Consider the following 19,835-nt stretch of genomic DNA (forward strand, 5'->3'; position numbering starts at 1 on the left):
CAGAAGTTTGAACTGCAATCCCCAGATCATACAATTTGTATTATGAAGTCCAAGTTTATATATAAAAGTTACTTTAAAATAGGTTGATGACAAATTTGGTAATTTGGTATATTCTGTTAACAGTTTTTGCTTTTTCCCCCAAAACAATCACTGGATCCAGGGTGGTGAACCTAAAGCACAGAGCACAATGTCATAGGTTTAAATGCCTTTATTCGGAAATTCTGATACCCTGTCTGAGGCCTGAGTTGGCTGCATTTGTTTGGAAACATGCATGTTTCCAGCATGTCCTCGGGGCACAGAAATGTACAAAAAGAATGCTCACTCGACTATAAAAATCATTTTTGAGGGCTGTTGGATGTTTTAAAAGCATTTATGTGATTTGCATATTCTAATAATAAAGCATTCTGATTATTAATTCAAAGAGGTAATAGAAGAACCTTAACCATGCAACACAGTTAATTTGCTCATTATTATAGTTTAAAATAATATTTTTGTTAAAAAAATCTATCATCCAAGACTTTTCACTCATTCAAACTGTCCTTCTCGTCCATCTTGTCCATCTGGTGAATGATGGACAAGAAGGACAGTTTGAATGAGTGAAACATCTTATCCTAAACATATGTAGCCTGTTTAGGGAGAATTCAATATGTGAAAATTTGCACTCACAATTCAGATATTTTTAAGGCATAATGTCATTTTACCAATGGGAAAATCTCTTCATTTTAGAGATTCAGTAAGGAAGAAAGTTATAAGAAGTTTGTATAATATGCTTAATAGAAAACTCAATTTACATACCATTTCTCAGGAAGATATCTGAGTAACATGAAACGTAAATCCAACTCCCCACTCTCCCGACAGACACTGACATAGCCACTCCCTCACCTCACTGAGGACTTTCAAAGGCTCCCAAGCAGTGAGAACTGCCCATACCATCTGGTATAAAACAGTATCCCAGGCTCATAACTTTTCATCACTCCTTACTCTGCTTTGTGATTTTCAGAGTATGCATCACCATCTGATATTTGTTTTTGTTGCTGGTACTTACTTTTTATCTTCTCCCGTTAGAATGTAACCACCTTGAGGACAGAGTCTGCTGAGCACCATATTGAAGAACAGGCCCTGGCAAGGAGTAGGCAATCAATAAGTAATTGTTAAATAAGTGATAAATACTGTAAATTAAATGAAAGAAAGTCTTACAATCTGGGATGAAAAGAGTTGAGCATTTTACTTAGTATACTAAATTAAAAAGAAATTATTCACTTGGGGTATTAATAACTGTAGCAATATAGTGTCCTAAAACCATTTTCCACTGAATAAAAAGCTTTAGGGCAGATCTTTTACGAGCTGGTCATCAACCTTCCCAATTTTAAATCAACAGGAATAATTAACTTAGTACACATATTTCTTTACACAATGAATGTATTAAAAACTGAAACTGCTTAATGGTGGCAATAGTTAAGAATCTGGGGCATGAATAAATCGAACCCTTCCCAAAACAGACCAGCTCTTTGATTCAAATGCAGCCTGTTCTGACTAAAGAATGAAGTTTTCTAGGATTCTTCTAGTGGGAGTTCTGACCTCTAGCTGTCAGACAGGAGCTGATGAAGCACTTGTCCTTATTATTATGCACTTTGAGTGTAATGGATGGATGACTTCTTTATTTTGTGGAAGGTAGTACTCTGTTTATGAGTCACCTCTGAAATCGGTTTTCTTTCTTGAGTGGCCTTTCATTGTGCTCCGTTGTGGTAACACCTATTCTTCATCCTTGTCATGCCTGGAGTAAGGGAGCATTCCAGAAAATGACCCTGTACTGTATTTCACAGCATAAATGATATGCACCCTATGATTTTTCAATATGTTCATACCTACTGTGTTAGGTGGTTTGTGTTAGGCTTCAGAGAGCAGTTCCTGCCCTTGGACACCCCTCGAATCAGTAATTCTTTCTTACTCACACTAGCCATGGGGCAGATGGAAGAAGCAGAGCCTGACTGGCTGCCTTCCACCAGAAGGGATTCTGACGTGACAAAATGGGATATCTGTCCCTTAATAGACTAACCCCACAGGACTAAGTTCTTATTTCTGACTCCATGGGAAACATTGAAAAACCACACAGAATCCATAGGGAACACCTGTCACTTCTAAATGCACCAAACCACAGGAAGTTCATCACACTACAGGTTTCCAGGGTGCTCTGCTGGATTCTGAATGTAATTCCGACTGCCCCCTGTAGGACGAGTCAGCTGAGGCTGTTAAGCTACCAGCAGCTAAGAATTCCCCTTGTAACTTGCAACAATGTGGTCTATTAGTCGCTCATATACATGTTCAGGAGACAACCTGGACTCTAGCAACTTCCTTTCTCACCCAAGCAGTAGTAGGTGCAGCCCCTCTCCAGGGCTCATTAGTCCTATGACAGAGATAAAAGAGTAATGGCTTTTAAGGCTTTATTCAGGAGTGGCACATGCCACCTCCACTCACATTTCATTGGCCAAAGCAAATCCATGGCCAAGTCCAACATCAGTGAGTGAGACTCGAAAGCTTCTGCAGGAAGGGAGCTAACAGGGAAGTACAATGAATAGTTTTGAATAATAATTAAATCTACCAACCCTGTAACCTAAAATCCTAAATAGATTAGGACATTGTTGCCAGACCAGTATGGGAGTGTTCACATGTCTCTTTGAGAATCTGATAAAAAGTACAGAACCACGCCCCCCAAAACAGGTACACACTTACAAACCTATCTCCAAAAATATGTATATATAAAAATACTTACAAAAATGCCTGCAAGATGGCAGCATAGGTAACCATGGCTTGCCTCCTTGCACAACCACATGAAAATTAAAACTGAAATATAGAACAGCCATCACTCAGAACCTTCAAAAAATTGAGAAAATTTGGTGAAAGAAATAGATACACAAGTCCAGGAAGCAGAGAGAATCCCAAACAAGATGGATGCAAAGAGGCACACACCAAGACACATCATCATTAAAATGCCAAAAGTTAAAGATAAACAGAGAATCTTAAAAGCAGAAGGAGAAAAGAAGTTAGGGATGTTCCCACAAGACTGTCAGCTGATTTCCCAAAAGAAACTTTGTAGGCTAGAAGGGATTGGCAAGAAACATCCAAAGTCATGAAAAGCAGAAACCTACAACCAAGATTGCGCCACTCAGCAAGGCTATCATTTAGATTCGAAGGGCAGATAAAGAGCTTCCCAGACAAAAAAAAACCTAAAAGGAGTTCATCATCACCAAACCATTATTACATGAAATGTTAGTTAAAAGGACTTCTTTTTTAAAAAAGAAGATCAACACTATGAACAATAAATGACAATAAATATATACCCATCAACAACTGAATCTAAAAAACAAACTAAGCAAACAAGAAGAAAAGAGATAGAATCACAGATAGGAGGGCATTTTGATGGATGCCAGATGGGATGGGGGTGGGGGAGTGGACAAAGTGGTGAGGGGATTAAGAAGTCCAAATTGGTGGTTACAGAATAGCCTTGGGGCTATAAAGCACAGTACAGGAATTGGAGTAGCCAAAGCACTTATACGCATGACCCAAGAACATGAGCAAAGGTGTAGAAATTGCCTGAGGGAGTGGGGGTGCTGGGTGGAGAGGGGCAAAGGGGGAAAATCTGGGACAACTGCAACAGCATAATCAGTAAAATATAGTTTAAAATATTAAATAAAAAATAAAAGTACCTACAAAATGTTCCCGTAATTTTAAGGGTCAGAAACCCGAGTTCCGTTCCACCCGAAATTAGAGGAGCTAGACCTCACCCAGGAAGGACACCTAGTCTCTCTGCAAACTGTCTGCTGTGTTCGTCCTGCATGGCTGGGTCGTGGATCACGGCCCTCCACTCGGCCTGGCAAAGCCATTGAAAGGGGCCACACTGCCTTTACAATACATTTTCTTCTGATTTAAATTGTCCACTGTTTTATCAAAGTACTTTTTTCTTTTACTTTTATTATTTTATAAATCATAAATATATATAATCCTAAGTAATAATGAACCTTAGTAAAAAAAGAGTAATATCACTAAGTAATAATACCTAGCAAATAAATATTATTGTCTTACCCTAAGGCAACCATGCATTGTGGGTACACACGCACACGCACACACACACACCTGTGGCTCTCTTGATGGAATTGAGGATCACACACAACAATTAGCTTTTTTCTGAACTCCTAGCAAAGTCCTCAAATGTGGCCAAAATGAAGATCGAATAAAGCACCTCAGTGGGAGGAGGGAAGGCCATTCTCCCCTTACCCAGAGGTTTATTTATTTTCAGTTGTGATTTGGAGCCAGAAACGCACACCAAGTTAGTTTTTTAAGAAAGTGTGTAAAGCCAAGGAAACCACCTTTAGGAAGACGTGGCATGGGTCACCTTGAGTGAAGCTACATACAGTTTTGGCTTTCTGACCTGCATGTCCCTCTGTGGGGCAGAGTAAAACATGGAGCAAATGTTACTTTTTAATTTGAGAAAAGAAAATACCCTGAACATATTGACTTCAAATTTTACCCTGGAGCAGCCAAGATCAGAAAGGCTGCTTCGGGAGGTAAGGGGGAGGCTCAGCAAGTCAGGCCCACATCCAGAGCGGGCTCTGCTCAGCCGCATGACACAGGCAGTGCCCTGTGTGTCATGGGACCTGCTGCAGGAGCCCCGAGGGCTACAGAGGATACTGAGGGCAGGAATTGCCTCCCATGCTCTCCTCTAAATAGGCTCTCACTCCCAGATTTGTTTTCTATGGTGGTGGGAGGGACCATTCAGACTGTGCAGTAAAATCTTACTGAGAATTAAAGCAAAATAGCTTCGACTTGGAGCTTATCACTAATCTAGAAATGCTTTCTGTTGGATTCCAAAATTCTATTTGAATTTTACATCAATTGTATGCATTGCTTTAAGCAAAGCCAATCTCGATTAGGAGGTGAGAATTTGCTTTACAAAAAGCTTCACTAAAGGTATCTTTAAATAGCAACCTTCACTGAGTGCATACAAATAATTTATGAAAGTGTAATGTATATTTTTGTACATAGGTAAGATATTAGGAAAGTATACTCATCCACTTACTATTTAGTTATATCTTTGTTCCTTAAGACTTCACTAAAACATAGGTATCGAAACAAGAACATATACCGTCCCAGTTTAAAGAATAGTCACACTCTATAATCTGCAAAATAAATAGCTGTCTTAAGATAATGAAAGGAGTAACATTTGTGCAAAATATACAAAAGTATAAATGCTGTGATTGTCTAGGAAAAATGGATTAACTATTATTAATTTTATTTTTTTAAGATTTTATTTATTTATCTTTAGAGGGGAAAGGAAGGAGAGAAGGAGAGAAATATCAATGTATGGTTGCTTCTCGTGAATCCCCTGCTGGGAACTGGCCTGCAACCCAGGCATGTGCCCTGACTGGGAATCAAACCTTGATCGTGTGGTTCGCAGGCCAGGGCTCAATCCACTGAGCTACATCAGCCAGGGCTATTAATTTTATTTTAATGAATCTAAGTATCAACACCACACTATATATTGCAATTTTTAAATAATAATTGTGAAATAATTGAGTGAAAACATATGTAACATTCTCCCCAATATCCCACTCGAAAGCCCATTTTAGACATTTCCTCTCCACTATATTTCTCAATACCTTGGAAATACCCCACACCAGTTATAACTCTCCTGTCAGTCACAACCTCAATACCATTCCAACCCCCTCTACCCTGCTCTCCTCTTTCAGGGCTCCAGGAATGGATGGCTATGGAATAGGTGCCACAGGGTACCTTTCAAGCTTTTATAGACCAGTGAGAAAATGGGTCTTCAGATAATGGGCCATTTTAATACTGCAGTGACTCAGATTCAGACATTTCCATGAGAGGTGTCATGATTAGAAAATCCAGCTCTGGCTGGTGTGGCTCAGTGGATTGAGCATCAGCCTGGGAACCAATGGTCACTGGTTGGATTCTCAATCAGGGCACATACCTGGGTTGTGGGCCAGGTCCCCAGTCGGGGGTGTGAGAGAGGCAACCACACATTGATGTTTCTCTCCCTCTCTTTCTTCCTCCCCTCCTCTCTCTAAAAATAAATAAAATCTTTTAAAAACAAATTCAAACAAAGGAAAATCATTTTACTTTATTTACAACTGTTTCCTAATATTTAAAAATATCATATAACCCTCCCTAATGTCTTATTTCTTATAGGGGAAGACATGCTACACACTGACCTCAGCTGAAAATTGGGACAAAATGCAGAGAGTGGGAGGAATGAGAATACTTAGCAGGGAGAGAATGGGGCCCAGAAATCTTGATTAGCAATCACCTCTATCTGGTAATGAGTTTCTGGACCAGCAGGGGTGAAATTGCATGCCAAAAATCACAGTAAATTATTTTCCACTTGAACACTGACTAGCCATACCATCTCCTAGCTCCAATGAAACTTGAATTTATCAAATGCATTGCTGAACAAAACCTGGCCCTCATTTCCAAATGCAGTTGACAATGCTGGATGATTGAGTGTGGATGAAGTCTCAGTGATATGGAACAGTGACCAGAGGCCGTATATATCAACCACCAGGCATGCAGTACAGTTATTATAGTGCCTACCAATAAACACAGCCTTTTAAGAGACTCTACTAATAACAAGCTCTTTCAAGAGCTGGGCCAGCCTATAGAATAACTGACTACAGAGAAAGTCACAGCAAGGTACCACTATTGCTACGTCCCTTCCTTCAAGTAGTACCACTTGGTTCTAGAGTAAGCTATCTATAGCTTCTGGGTGTTCAAAAACACTGCTTCACTTTTTAATCAAAATGGTTTGGAAGAGCCTTGAAAGAAGATTTTAAAGAAACCATTTCAGTGTTGCCACATATATCTTGTCGATATCTGTATTCATCTCTTTACCATCAGTAGCATCATAGTAAGAGGATACAAGTGTGTTTAACAGTCCTCAAAAAAAACACACACAACAATTTCAAAGAAACTCAGACTAATGGAAAAACATAATGGATAAAAATGTAGATTTCTCTAAGGTTCTCTGCTTCAGATTCTTGATCAATATGAGCAACGATATGAACTTGTATATATATGGTTTAATAAAACATTCTTCCTGAGAAATTTTCTGAGTCAACAAGGCTATGCTTATCTGTATACAAATAGCTGTTGAATTTCAATCACTCATTCATTCATTTAAGATTAATTCAACAAGTGTTGACTGAATTAAAACATGTGCTAAGCTCAGTTCAGCACACACAGGGAATACAAAATGAAAATATTTATCATTGCCTTTAAGCTCAGTGTAGGGAAAGAGAAGAAAAAGAGAGTAGAATAAATGCATCGATAGGCACAGGTGCTGAGTATGCTGAATCTCCTATGAAGGCTGCCTAAACAGAATGAAAAGCCCTCGAGGGGAGACTTTCCCAGGGATGACACCTAAGCTGCCCTTGGGGAGAGCAAACATCATGCAAAGTTTGAAGAGAACAGACCTAAGGTACAGCTTGAACAAAGCAACAGATACCAGAGGAGAACTACAACCGTTCTGCATTGTGAAATGTGAAAGACGTGCCAAGTAAGGAGTAGCAAGAGGCAGGTGGAGAGGTAGGCAGGAAAGATCAGAGAGTCTTGTGATAAAGGCCAAAGACTAGCTTTATCCAATAAGCAACAGGAAGACACAGAAGAGAGGTGGCCTACATACTAAGATATGCATTTTTTAATTTTCTTTAATCCTCACCTGAGGATATGTTTATTGACTTGAGAGAGAGAGAGGAAAAGAGAGAGAGAGAGCCATCAGTGTGAGAGAGAAACATCAATTGGTTGTGTCCTGTATGCACCCCAACCAGGGATCGAACCTGCAACCCAAGTTATGTGCTCTGACCTGGAATCGAACCTGCAACCTTTCAGTGTATGGGAGGACACTCCAACTGAGCCACCCAGCCAGGGCAAAGATATCTAATTTTAAGAGATCCTTCTAGGAATTGTATAAAAATGGGTCTGTGCAGAATCAAAGTGCCCAATTAAAGAGTCCAGATGAGAGTGGCTGAGGACCTGTACTATGGCAGAGAGGAAAAAACATTAAAGACATGGGAAACAAAATTGCTAGAAATTGGTACTTCACTGGGTGTAAGAGTGAGGGGAAAAAAGAGGCAATAAGACCTCAGGTTTGGGGCCCTTCTTGACAAGAGTGAAAGATGACGCTGTTGAAACAGATGGAGAATAGAGGAGAATGAACTAATGTACAATGCAGATGATGAGTCATCATCTGTGTGTGAGGACCACAGGGACCACCAGCAGTGGCTGAATTTTTTAATCTAGGACTCAGGGTGGAGGTCAGCTGGGACATAAAGATAGAGGAGTTGTGTCCAATATAAGTAATTGTAAAATGTGCATCATGTCACCCACAAAGAATATGTGAAGCTGTCCCAAACAGTAGCTGGCACCAGAACCAGGGCTCTGCTCGATATTTAATAAGAAGTAAAAGCAAGAGGAGCCCAACTCTGAGAGAAAAAGAATAGTCAGAGCAAGAGTGAAATACGTCATAACTGAACAGAAGGAGGTGATGCACAATCCAGTGGAGAATATTCCGTAAGGACCAAAACTGGAAGATATTCACTGGCTCTGGCAACTAGAGGATGTCATTGTTGACCCAAACAAACGTCATATTAACAGTATGATAGAGCTGAACCTGACTGACAACAGTGGGCTGAGGAATGAGCTAGTGACTATAGAGAGAGTAGGCTATTCTTTCAAAAAACATGAATAAGAAGCTAAGTAAGATAGTATGCTCTAATTCAAAGGGGGATTAGAAAGACTGGGAAGAGTTAATTTATGTCTTTGTATTATAACGATGAAGGGCCTGTGAATGTTTACAAGTTGGAGTGTAGAAGCTTTGAAGGTGAGGACAGTTGAAACTCCATGTTCAGGAGGATTAGAGACAGAGCACTGGATAAGGAAAGAGCTGGGAGGAAGTGTGACGAGAGGAAGGAAGAGGAAGCTAAGCCTGGTGCCACATTCAGCTTTCCAGATACCACACTTTCTACCATGCTCTCTCCCACCTAATTTTTAAAACATCATCAATGCCTTCCTAAGAAAGTTGCTGCCATAAGAGAAATCAGATGAGCCTTAGAGCTGACTTCAGAATCCCTATTAACTAGTGACTCTGAAAAGAATAAAAAATCTACAAAACAAGTTATTCATGTTGATAAGCAATACTTTTATACATAGAAATATAAGAATATTCATTAAATATATATTATACCAACTTCTAAACAATGTCCTACAGTAAATGGCTATTTAGGTCCACAGCATACATAAAGTCTTCTATCTCAAAGAGCATCTCTGTGACCTGCCCAGGAAGTATGCCTCTACTCAAAGGCCCAGACAGCCTGAATGTCAAATAATATGCATTATCAGCCTTACAGGCACCCTGGGTTTAGTTCCAGCTTTGTCAAGGCCTCACCACATAGACACACATGTATGCTGTGTCTGCTCAACAGGAAGTATGCACTCTGGGGACAAGAGACACTAGTAGGAACATCTAGGCATCAGATTGAACAACAAAAACCAAGAGTGGCCTGAGTGGGAACAGAAAGAAATTGGAGAGAAAAACGGCCCAGGCGAAGGAAAATGTCAGAATTCATCACTTGGATCCTCCAGAGTGCCTTTCCACCTCCTCTCACTGATAAAAAACTTTCATATTCTAAAACCATCTTACAAAGTACCGCATTGTGAGACCACTGACAAGCTAGCCAGTGGGAAACAAGAACATAAGGTCATCACCTGTCTTCTAATAAAATTAATTCTGAATGAATCAAAGACATAAATCTGAAATATAAAACCACAAAAGCATAAGAAGAAAACCCAGAATTTTTTCAAATCTCAAAATGGGAAGGGACTAAGTATGATACAAAATCCAGAAATAATAACGAGTTGTAAATCTGACCAATATTTTAAAATTCTGATGTGTTAAAAATTAAAGTTTTAAAAAATGACAAATTAAAAAGTATTCACAGCTTATATTCCAAAAATAGTATTGATTTATTTAATAAAGAGGTCCTTCAGACAATAAAAAGTCAATAAACCAATAGAAAAAGAACAAAAAAATGAACCGATACCTCACTAAAAATCAAAACATGAATTGATCTTATATGTAGAAAAGAGATTCAACCTAACCACAATAAGAGAATGTAAATTAAAACTATAATGAGATGCTATCTAACCTACCAGATAGGCAAAGATCAAAATATTTGAGAACACGGAGTGTTGAGAGTGTATAAAGAAGGGAATTCCATACATTGCTAGTTAGATTGCAAATTGACACAAAATACATAGAGGAAAATTTGGCAACACCTCTCAAAATTTAAAGTGTACAAACCCTTCAACTCTACCTCCATTTCTAAGCACTTATATGTACAACATTTGTATAAGGATCTTTGTTAGAACACTTTTTGTAGAAGCAAAAGACTGAAAACAACCTAAGCATTTACCAATAACATGTAATTAGCAAATAAATTGTAGCCTACCCTTACAATGAAATTCTATAAAATCACTTTATAAAATGGAATAGCATTACACGTACAGATGAAAATGCTCTCCATGATATGTTAGACAAACACAAAAGAAGAGTAAGGTGAAAACAATACATAGTGTGCTCTCATCATGTAGAAATTAATATATACACACATACCTATATTTATAAATTCCATAAATTATCTCAGAAAGAACAGAGCAAAAAATGGTGATTGTCTTTGAGCAAGAAGAGATAGGTGACTGAAAGAAAGGGAAACACAGGAAACTCACTTTTTATTGTATGCCATTTTATAACTAGAATTGTGTGGTATGCACCTGCATTACCTACTCAACAACGGTTTTAAAAACATATTATAAAGACTTTTTGCTATCATTCCATGATGTAATCACCTATTATTATGATATGTATTCTGATATATTGTCAGGAAAAAGACCTTTTTTTTCCTTCTCTGAATTTTAAAGATCCTATATCTCTTTTCATTATTCATCACCACTAGATGGCAAGGATATGTGCTTGGAAGTTAATAGCAGTCTGCACCCACCATGTCTGATGAATGGGGTTTAAATAATTCAAATACATATCTGAAGCTAATTAAAATAACTTTTGAGCCTTCTTAAATCCTCTCTGGAACAGTGTATAGTCTGAATAAATCTAAGGAAACAGTATTCCATTGTGTAAATATACCATAGTTTTTTGATCCACTTATTTACTGATGGGCACTTAGGTTACTTCCAACACTTGGCTATTGTAAATTGTGCTGCTATGAACATAGGGGTGCATAGTTCTTCTGAATTGGTGTATCAGTATTCTTAGGGTATAGTCCCAGTAGTGGAATTACTGGGTCAAAAGGCTGTTTCATTTTTAGTTTTCTGAGAAAATTCCATATTGTTTTCCACAGTAGCTACACCAGTCTACATTCCCACCAACAGTGCACTAGGGTTCCCTTTTCTCCACAACCTCGTCAGCACTTGCTGTTTGTTGATTTGGTTGTGATGGCCATTCTGACCGGGTCAAAAGGCTGTTTCATTTTTAGTTTTCTGAGAAAATTCCATATTGTTTTCCACAGTAGCTGCACCAGTCTACATTCCCACCAACAGTGCACTAGGGTTCCCTTTTCTCCACAACCTCGTCAGCACTTGCTGTTTGTTGATTTGGTTATGATGGCCATTCTCATTGTCATTTTAATTTGCATTTCTCAGATGATTAATGATATTGAGCATCTTTTCATATGTCTATTGGCCATATGTATGTCCTCTTTGGACAAGTGTCTATTCAAGTCCTTTGCCCATTTTTTTAATTGGATTATTTTTATTTTGGTGTTGAAGTTTGTAAGTTCTAAATTTTGGATATTAACACCTTATCACGTGTATCAGCAAATATGTTCTCCCATGGAATGGGAGATTTTAACTTTGTTGATGATTTCCATTGCTGTGCAAATACTTTTTCATTTGGTGTAGTCCCATTTGTTTATTTTTTCTTTTGTTTCCCTTGCCTGGAGAGATATATCTGATAAAATATTGCTACAAGCAATGTCCACAATTTTGCTGCCATGCTTTCTTCTATGATTTTTATGTTTTCTGGTCTAACATTTAAGTCTTTGATTCATTTTGAATTTATTCATGTGTGTGGTATAAGAAGATGGTTTAGTTTAATTTTTCTGCATGTACCTGTCCAATTTTCCCAACACCATTTATTGAATAAACTATCTTTAGTCCATTGTACATACTTGTTTCCTCTGTAAAATATTAACTGACCATAAAGGTGTGGATTTATTTCTGGGTTCCTATTCTATTCCATTGATCTGTGTGTGTTTTCTTGCCAGTACCATACTGTTTTGATTACTAAGGCCTTATAGTATAGTTTCATAAGATGTAGTATGATCCCTCCAAACTTTGTTCTTCTTTCTTAGAATTGCTATTGCTATGTGGGGACTTTTCTGGTTCCATATAAATTTTTGAAATATTTGCGAAATATGTCATCAGAATCTTAATAGGAATTGCATTGAATCTATAGAATGCTTTGGGTACTATGGACATTTTAATGATGTTAATTCTTCCTATCCATGAACATGGTATGTGCTTCCACTTATTTGTATCTTTTTCAATTGCTTCCTTCAGTGTCTTATAATTTCCTGAACGTAGGTCTTTTATATAGGTATTTTATTCTTTTGATTGCAATTGTGAATGAAATTGTTTTCTTAATTTTTCTTTGTTAGTTCATTACTAGCATATAAAAATGCAGCTGATTTCTGGATATTAATTTTGTGTCCTGCAACTTTGCTTAATTCATTTATCAGTTCTAGTAGTTTCTTGGTAGAATTTTGGGGGGTTACTACATACACTAACATGTCACCTGCAAATAATGACAGTTTTACTTCTCCCTTTCCGATTTGGATGTCTTTTATTTTTTCTTCTTGCCTGATTGCTATGGCTAAGACTTCTAGTACTATGTTGAATAAGAGAGGTGAAAGCAGATATTCCTGCCTTGTTCCCAATAAAGGGAATGACTGTAGTTTTTGCAGATATTGGCAGTGGGTTTGTCATATATGGCCTTTATTATGTTTAGGTATGTTCTCTCTATCCCCATTTTGCTGAGAGTTTTTATCACAAATAGGTGCTAGATTTTATCAAATCCTTTTTCTAAATCCAGTGATATGATCATGTGGTTTTATCCTTTGTTTTGTTTATGTGGTGAATTGCATTTATTGATTTGTGAATGCTGTATAGAACTTTCATTCCAAAAATAAATCCCACTTGATCATATTGTATGATCTTTGTGAGCTCCTATACTGTTCTATTCCAATCTATATGTGTTTTCATGCCAGCACCATGCTGTATTTGGTTTGCTGATGTTTTTTTGAGGATTTTGCATCTATGTTCCTCAGTGATATTGGAAATCCTGTAATTTTCTTTTTTCTAGTGTCTTTATCTGGTTTTGAAATTAGGATAATTATTGGGAACCATCCTGCCTGGTTTCAGAAGCTGTATCCCTGCCAACAAGCAAAAAGGTCCCATGCCTAGGGGACCTTGGGACCATAAGCCACTAAGGAGACAAAACTTATCCTCCCTGCAGGGGCACAGCCTCTGCCCCCTTTACTTCACCCTACTTGGCCCCTGGAAAATGGCTGGACAGTCAATGGCAGGTAAGATTCCTCAAGGAAGGAACAACCTAAGAGATGCACAGTCATGAAGGAGCTATCAGGGAAGGACTTAGGGAATTGTGGAGGAGGGACAAAAGACCCTCACCCCTCAGCTTTATCATAGCCTGAGTCTTCATTCTATCTGTAAAAGGTCTCCTAATCTCTTGCCTGCCTTGCTTCCTCCACCTGATTCAGGCCTAAAACAATGCTGCAGCAGGGTGCATCCCTGTTCCAGAATTGGCGGCTCCTGGTGGGGGTCTATCAGGCCTGAAGAATGCATAAAGTCCTATGAAACCTGTTTTGCTAAGAATGCCCTCAATTTAAATGTTAAGGGCCCAAGCACAAAATAAGTTTGTTTCCCAAAGTATTACAGCTGACTAGTATCACCCTGTCTACCAGACCTTGACTCAAAAGGACCCCCATGATCCCAAAAATGCTATCTGTAAACAACACCTCCTTTCTTTGATATGCATCCCTATGCAAGCCAAACTCAATAAAAGCCCATTGACAGAGAGGCTTGAGACCACTCTCTGAGAGACTGGTCAGCCTTTCCTCCCCAAGCAGATCATGTCTTTGTAGACTTATTCTCATTCGCAGTAGCCCGGAGAGCTCTGCTGGACAAAGCTCCCCCACAGATAATCCTAGCCTTGTAAAATGAACTTCGGAGTCTTCCCTACTCTTGAATTTTCTGAAATAGTTTGAGAAGCAAAGGTGTTAGTTCTTCCTGGAATGTTTGGTAAAATTCACCTGTGAAACCACCTGGTCCAGGGCTTTTGTTTGTTGGGAGGTTTTGATGACAGCTTCAATTTCATTGGGTATACTCTCTCTACTCAGATTCTCTGATTCTTCCTGAATTATTTTTGAAAGTTTCTAAAAATTTATTCATTGCATCTTGGTTGTCCAGTTTGTCCACATAATATTGTTTATAATATTTTCTTATAATCCTTTGTATTTCCTTTGTGTCAGTTGTTATTTCTCCTCTTTCACTTCTGATTTTATTTATTTGGGTCCTTTGTCTTTTTTTTTCTTGATGAGTCTGGTTAAAGGTCTGTCAGTCTTGTTTGTCTTTTCAAATATCCAGCTCTTGGATTCACTGGTATTTTGTATGATGTTTTTTAGACTCTATTTCATTTATTTCTGCTCTAATCTTTATTATTTCCTTCCTTCTATTCACTTTGGGTTTTGTTGTTCTTTTCCAAGTTCCTTTAAGGGTGAAAGTAGATGGTTTATTTGAGCTTTTTATTTTTATTTTTTTATATATAGGCCTATAGTGCATGAATTTCCCCCTTGGGATGGCTTTCCCAGTGTCCCACAGATTTTGGATTGTTGTGTCTTCATTTTCATTTCTTTCAAGGTATCTTTTGATATCTTCCTTGATCTCATTGTTGACCCATTCATTGTTTAATAACATGTTATTTAGCTTCCGTGTCTGTGCTTTTCAGTGTTCTTCTTGTGATTGACTTTTAGTTTCATAGCACTGTGATCAGAAAAGATACTTGATATGAATTCAATCTTCTTAAATTTATTGAGACTTGTTTTGTGTCTCAACATGTGGTCTATCCTAGAAAATGTTTCATGTGCCCTTGAAAAGTATGTATATTCAGCTGATTTGTGGTGAAATGCTCTGAAGATATCAATTAAATCAATTTGATCTAATGTGTCATTTAAGGTCAATGTCTCCTTGTTGATTTTCTGTCTGGAAGATCAATCCATTGAAGTCAATGGGGTGTTAAAATCCCTGACTATGACTATATTTCTATTTTCTCTCCATTTATGTCTATCAAGATTTGTTTGATATATTTACATGCTCCTATGTTGGATGTGTAAATGTTTACTAGTCATATCCTCTTGTTGGGTTGTTCCCTTTATCATTATGTAGTGCCCTTCTTTGTCTCTTACTATAGACTTGATTTTAAAGCCTATTTTGATGAATACAAATACTGTTACCCCAGCTTTTTTCCCCTTTCCATTTTCATGAAATATCTTTTGTCATCCCTTTACTTTTAGTCTGTGTGTATCTTTCAATCTGAGATGGGTCTCTGGGAAGCAGTATATATATTGGCATTGTTTTCTTATCCATTCAGCTCTGTACGTCTTTAGTTAGAGCATTTAAGCCATTTACATTTAAGGTGATTATTGATAGATACATCTATAATGCCATTTTATTGTTAGACTTTTTTTATTTCTCTTTTTTTTCTTGTTCTTAAATCAAACCCTCTAACACTTGTTGCAGTACTAGTTTGTTGTACTAGTAACAAACTCCTTTTTCTTTTTTTTTTTTCTTTTTTGGTTTGGGGAGCTCTTTATTTCTTCTTTGACTTTAAATAATAGTCTTGCTGAGTAAAGTAGCCTTGGTTGTAGGTCTGTGCTTTTCATCATCTTGAGTATTTCATGCCGCTCCCTTCTGGCCTGAAATATTTCTGTTAAGTAATAATTTCTGTTGAGTAATCACATGACAATCTAATTGGTGCTATTTTGTAATTAACTACCTGCTTTTCTCTTGGGGCTGTTAGGATTCTCTTCCTGTCTTTAAGCCTTGTCATTTTAATGATGATGTGTCTCAGTGTAGGCCTCTTTGGATCCAACTTGTTGGGGACCCCCTGAGCTCCCTGGACTTGTGTGTCTATTTTCCTTCACCAGATTAGGGAAGTTTTGGTCATCATTTCTCCAAATAGGTTCTGAATCCCTTGCTTGTTCCTTTCTCCTTCTGGTATTCCCATGACGCAGATGTTGTTACACTTCATATTGTCCAAAATGTTTCTTAAGCTCTCCTCATGTTTTTGAATTATTTTTTCTTTTTGCTGCTCTGCCTGGGTGTTTATTTCTACCTTGTCTTCCAAATCATTGATTCAATCCTCTGTTCCATAACCTACTATTTATTCATTCCAGTGTATTATTTATTTCAGATATTGTATTCTTTATTTCTGATTGGTCTTTTTTTATGGTTTCCATGTCTTTTTTAATGCTGTATCCTTAAAACCATTAACCTAAACTCTCTACCTGATTAATTGCTTGCCTCCATTTCAGCTAGTTCTTCTTTTGGAGAATTCTCTTGTTCTCTCATGCGGGTCTGTTTCTTCATCTTCCCATTTCGGCTGCTTCTTTGTATTTTCTGCCATAGTTGTTACACTAATCAATGATATAGCCTTGAGATCTAATCAGCACCCTGGCTTAAGTACCAAAGGGTTGGAGCAGAATGATTCCTGCAGGCAGGGCGACTGCTTCCCCTCGGGCTGATGCCACTTGGAGAGGAGTGCTCTACCAGAGAAAGATGGCTACTGCAGTTTGGGGAATGACTCAGAGGCACAGGGATCCTGGCAGTGTTCCTTCTCTTCCCTTCCCAGAGCCACCAACCCCAGACTCAACTAAGTGTCTCTATTCCACTCTACCCTCCCTCTGCTGGAGCCCAGGGTAAGTGGCTGCAAATGAAATTTGGTGTGTTGGCCCTTTAAGAGGCTCTCTGCATCTCTAGCTATCTCTCCCTGGCAGAAAGAAACCCTGCTGCTTTTCACAGCTGAATGTTATCTGGGGTCCTTACTGGCTCTGGTGCTGTAGGTGGAGAGCCTAGTTGGGGTTTAGACCCCACACTTCTCAGGGAGAACTCCCTGGCCACTGCAACATCCCTCTGGAACTTCAGCTACCACCTGTGGAAACCCAGCCAGCCCTCTTGCACCTTTTTACCAGTCTGGTGGCAAAGCGGTTCCTTCTGTCTGTCCTTGATTATTAGGCTTCTCTCCAACTAGTGTTCAATTGGTTATTCATGATGATTTCTCTACAATTTAGTTGTAATTCCAGACTGGTGCTGGGAGGAGATTAGTGTAGCTTCCACTTACTCCACAATCTTGGCTATCTTGACAGTATGCATTTTCATTTCACAGAACAAAAACAATTAGGAAAAACTACTTCCTGCTAAGGTTTATGGTTTTACAAAAGAATTAGCCAAAGAAAATGCTTAATCCAAAGTAGTATCATAAAGTGAAATTTCAGGTACCCTAGCTATAGAGTGTTTTCTGGGCAAGATTCCGCTATTGCCCTCATATATCTGCAAGAGATCATCCACAACGTTCATACATAAATCAAACTCTGCCAACCAGTACCCTAACTAAACTGAAATTCTAAGAACTGCACATTAATCTCTCTGGCTACACAGTAATGACAATCAATATTAATACATTATGAAAAGTGAGCCTTCCTTTTCAAAATGCACAGGCACCCAAATTATGCAAAATTCAGCAGGTTGACATCAGAAAAAACACAAATGAATATAAGTATTAAGCAAGAGGGATGCTAAAGAATATTGACTAAATTTTCACTGAGCAGTACAATTTGGTAGGAGATCACTGAAGCTGCAAATGGTAACACATTAGTGATAGCTTGTCTGAGGTGGGTTTATGAATGGTCAAAAATTAAACTATGGTTCAAAAAATGTTTTGTGTTTATTAAAATTCTTCCTGATGCAGCTAATGTTCAGAATTACAATACAAATTCTTAAAGAGAGACTAGTGTTTAAAATGTTCAAGTTAATAAAATGTTCCATTTGCCCTTTCCACCTATTACACTCACAGCTTAAAATCCAAACTAGAAAAAGTATGTGAATACCCAAGTGGTTATTATAGAGATTTTGAAGGCATTAAGCCACAATTTTCTCAAGTGGAAAGTGTCATTTGATAGCACTTACAAAACGCTACAAGCAGGAAAGTGGAAGGTTTGAACAAGCGATCACTCAATCTTCTAGTCAGACCTTTCTCTTCCTCAAGGTAAGATTATTTGTCAAACCAATAAATAGTCACTAGTCATGCTTTGTGTACCCTGTTCAGTTCTTTCAGTAGTAATGGTTCCAATGTTTTTAGATAATAAGGCTTTTTGAAAAGAAGATAATAAGATACTTAGACTTGGTAAGCAAATTTTTCCATCTAGCTGCAAAATACAACATTTGCAAGGTGTTAATAATATGAGGTCTTTCCAGAAGGTATCCAACCATGTAATATGAAAAATAGAGACATTTATTGAAAAAGATACAAGAAACATGGTACATAGAACAATGACACCTCAGTCCCCTTCAAAGTAGGCACCTTGGGACCTCACACAGTTTTCCTAATCACCATTAGCTGCTTCATTGTATTTTCCTGAATCTCATCAGTGGTCTGAAACCTCTTCCCTTTCAAAGGTGATTTTAGTTTTGGGGAAAGCCAGAAGTCACAGGACACCAAATCTGAGCTATAAGGGTCTGAGTCATCTGGGTAATTTGGTGTTTCACCAAAAATTTCTGCACGAGACCTGATGCATGAGCAGGTGTGTTGTCGTGATAAAGCTGCCAATCACCAGCTGTCCATAGCTGTGGCCTTCTGAATCATCTAAATAATTTTCATGGAGAAATGTTCATGCTTAACGCAAAGTGTGATGCAGATTTGTTGCTCTACTCACTCAGTCATTTTGAATATGATGGCTACACAGTACACATGCTCACACAATGGCATCTACTGTCCCCACTGACTAGTATGTGAAGTCATCATTGTTCACCAATGTACATTCCAGTCCACTTTCCTTGGCTGCCAGATTACACTGATGTCACACAAACCATTCTCATTATATTAACAATGACTTGACTTTTTCAGGACAGACCTCACACGTTCACCACAAATGGCATCTCGCATATTAGGTGAGGATAACAGTAACATCCGTAGCCACTATGTAAAACAGAATATAAATAAAATAGCACACATAATACTCTCCCAACATGTTCAAGTTATGCTGCAATACAACATTATCCTTGTTTTCATTTTCTTCAATTGTTATCTGATCATAATTCTGAGAAGCTGACAGAGAAAGACAAGATTTAACAAAAGATAAATATATACACAAGTAAAATGATGTTTAACATCTTGTTTATTCTGAATGCTAGAGTTATATTTATCAGTGTAGTCTCTGTTGATTCTCAGACATTCTAATGCCTGGTCTGCCTTTAAAATAAAAACAGGCCTATTTTCATTTAAAGTGTCAGTCAATTTTTTTAAATTTCATATGTTTTATAAGTAGTATTTCTAAGAAGATAATCCTATAATAATGACATGGGAAGAAAAATGACACAGTTAGAAAAAACTAAGGAGTGATAAGATAAATACTCAGCAAATAGACTTAATTTCCACAAAACATGAGTATATTTTAGTTTCT

This window comes from Sturnira hondurensis, unplaced genomic scaffold (genome assembly GCF_014824575.4).
Source record: "Sturnira hondurensis isolate 20B ecotype Veracruz unplaced genomic scaffold, ASM1482457v3 Scaffold0005279, whole genome shotgun sequence".
NCBI classification, from domain to species: domain Eukaryota; kingdom Metazoa; phylum Chordata; class Mammalia; order Chiroptera; family Phyllostomidae; genus Sturnira; species Sturnira hondurensis.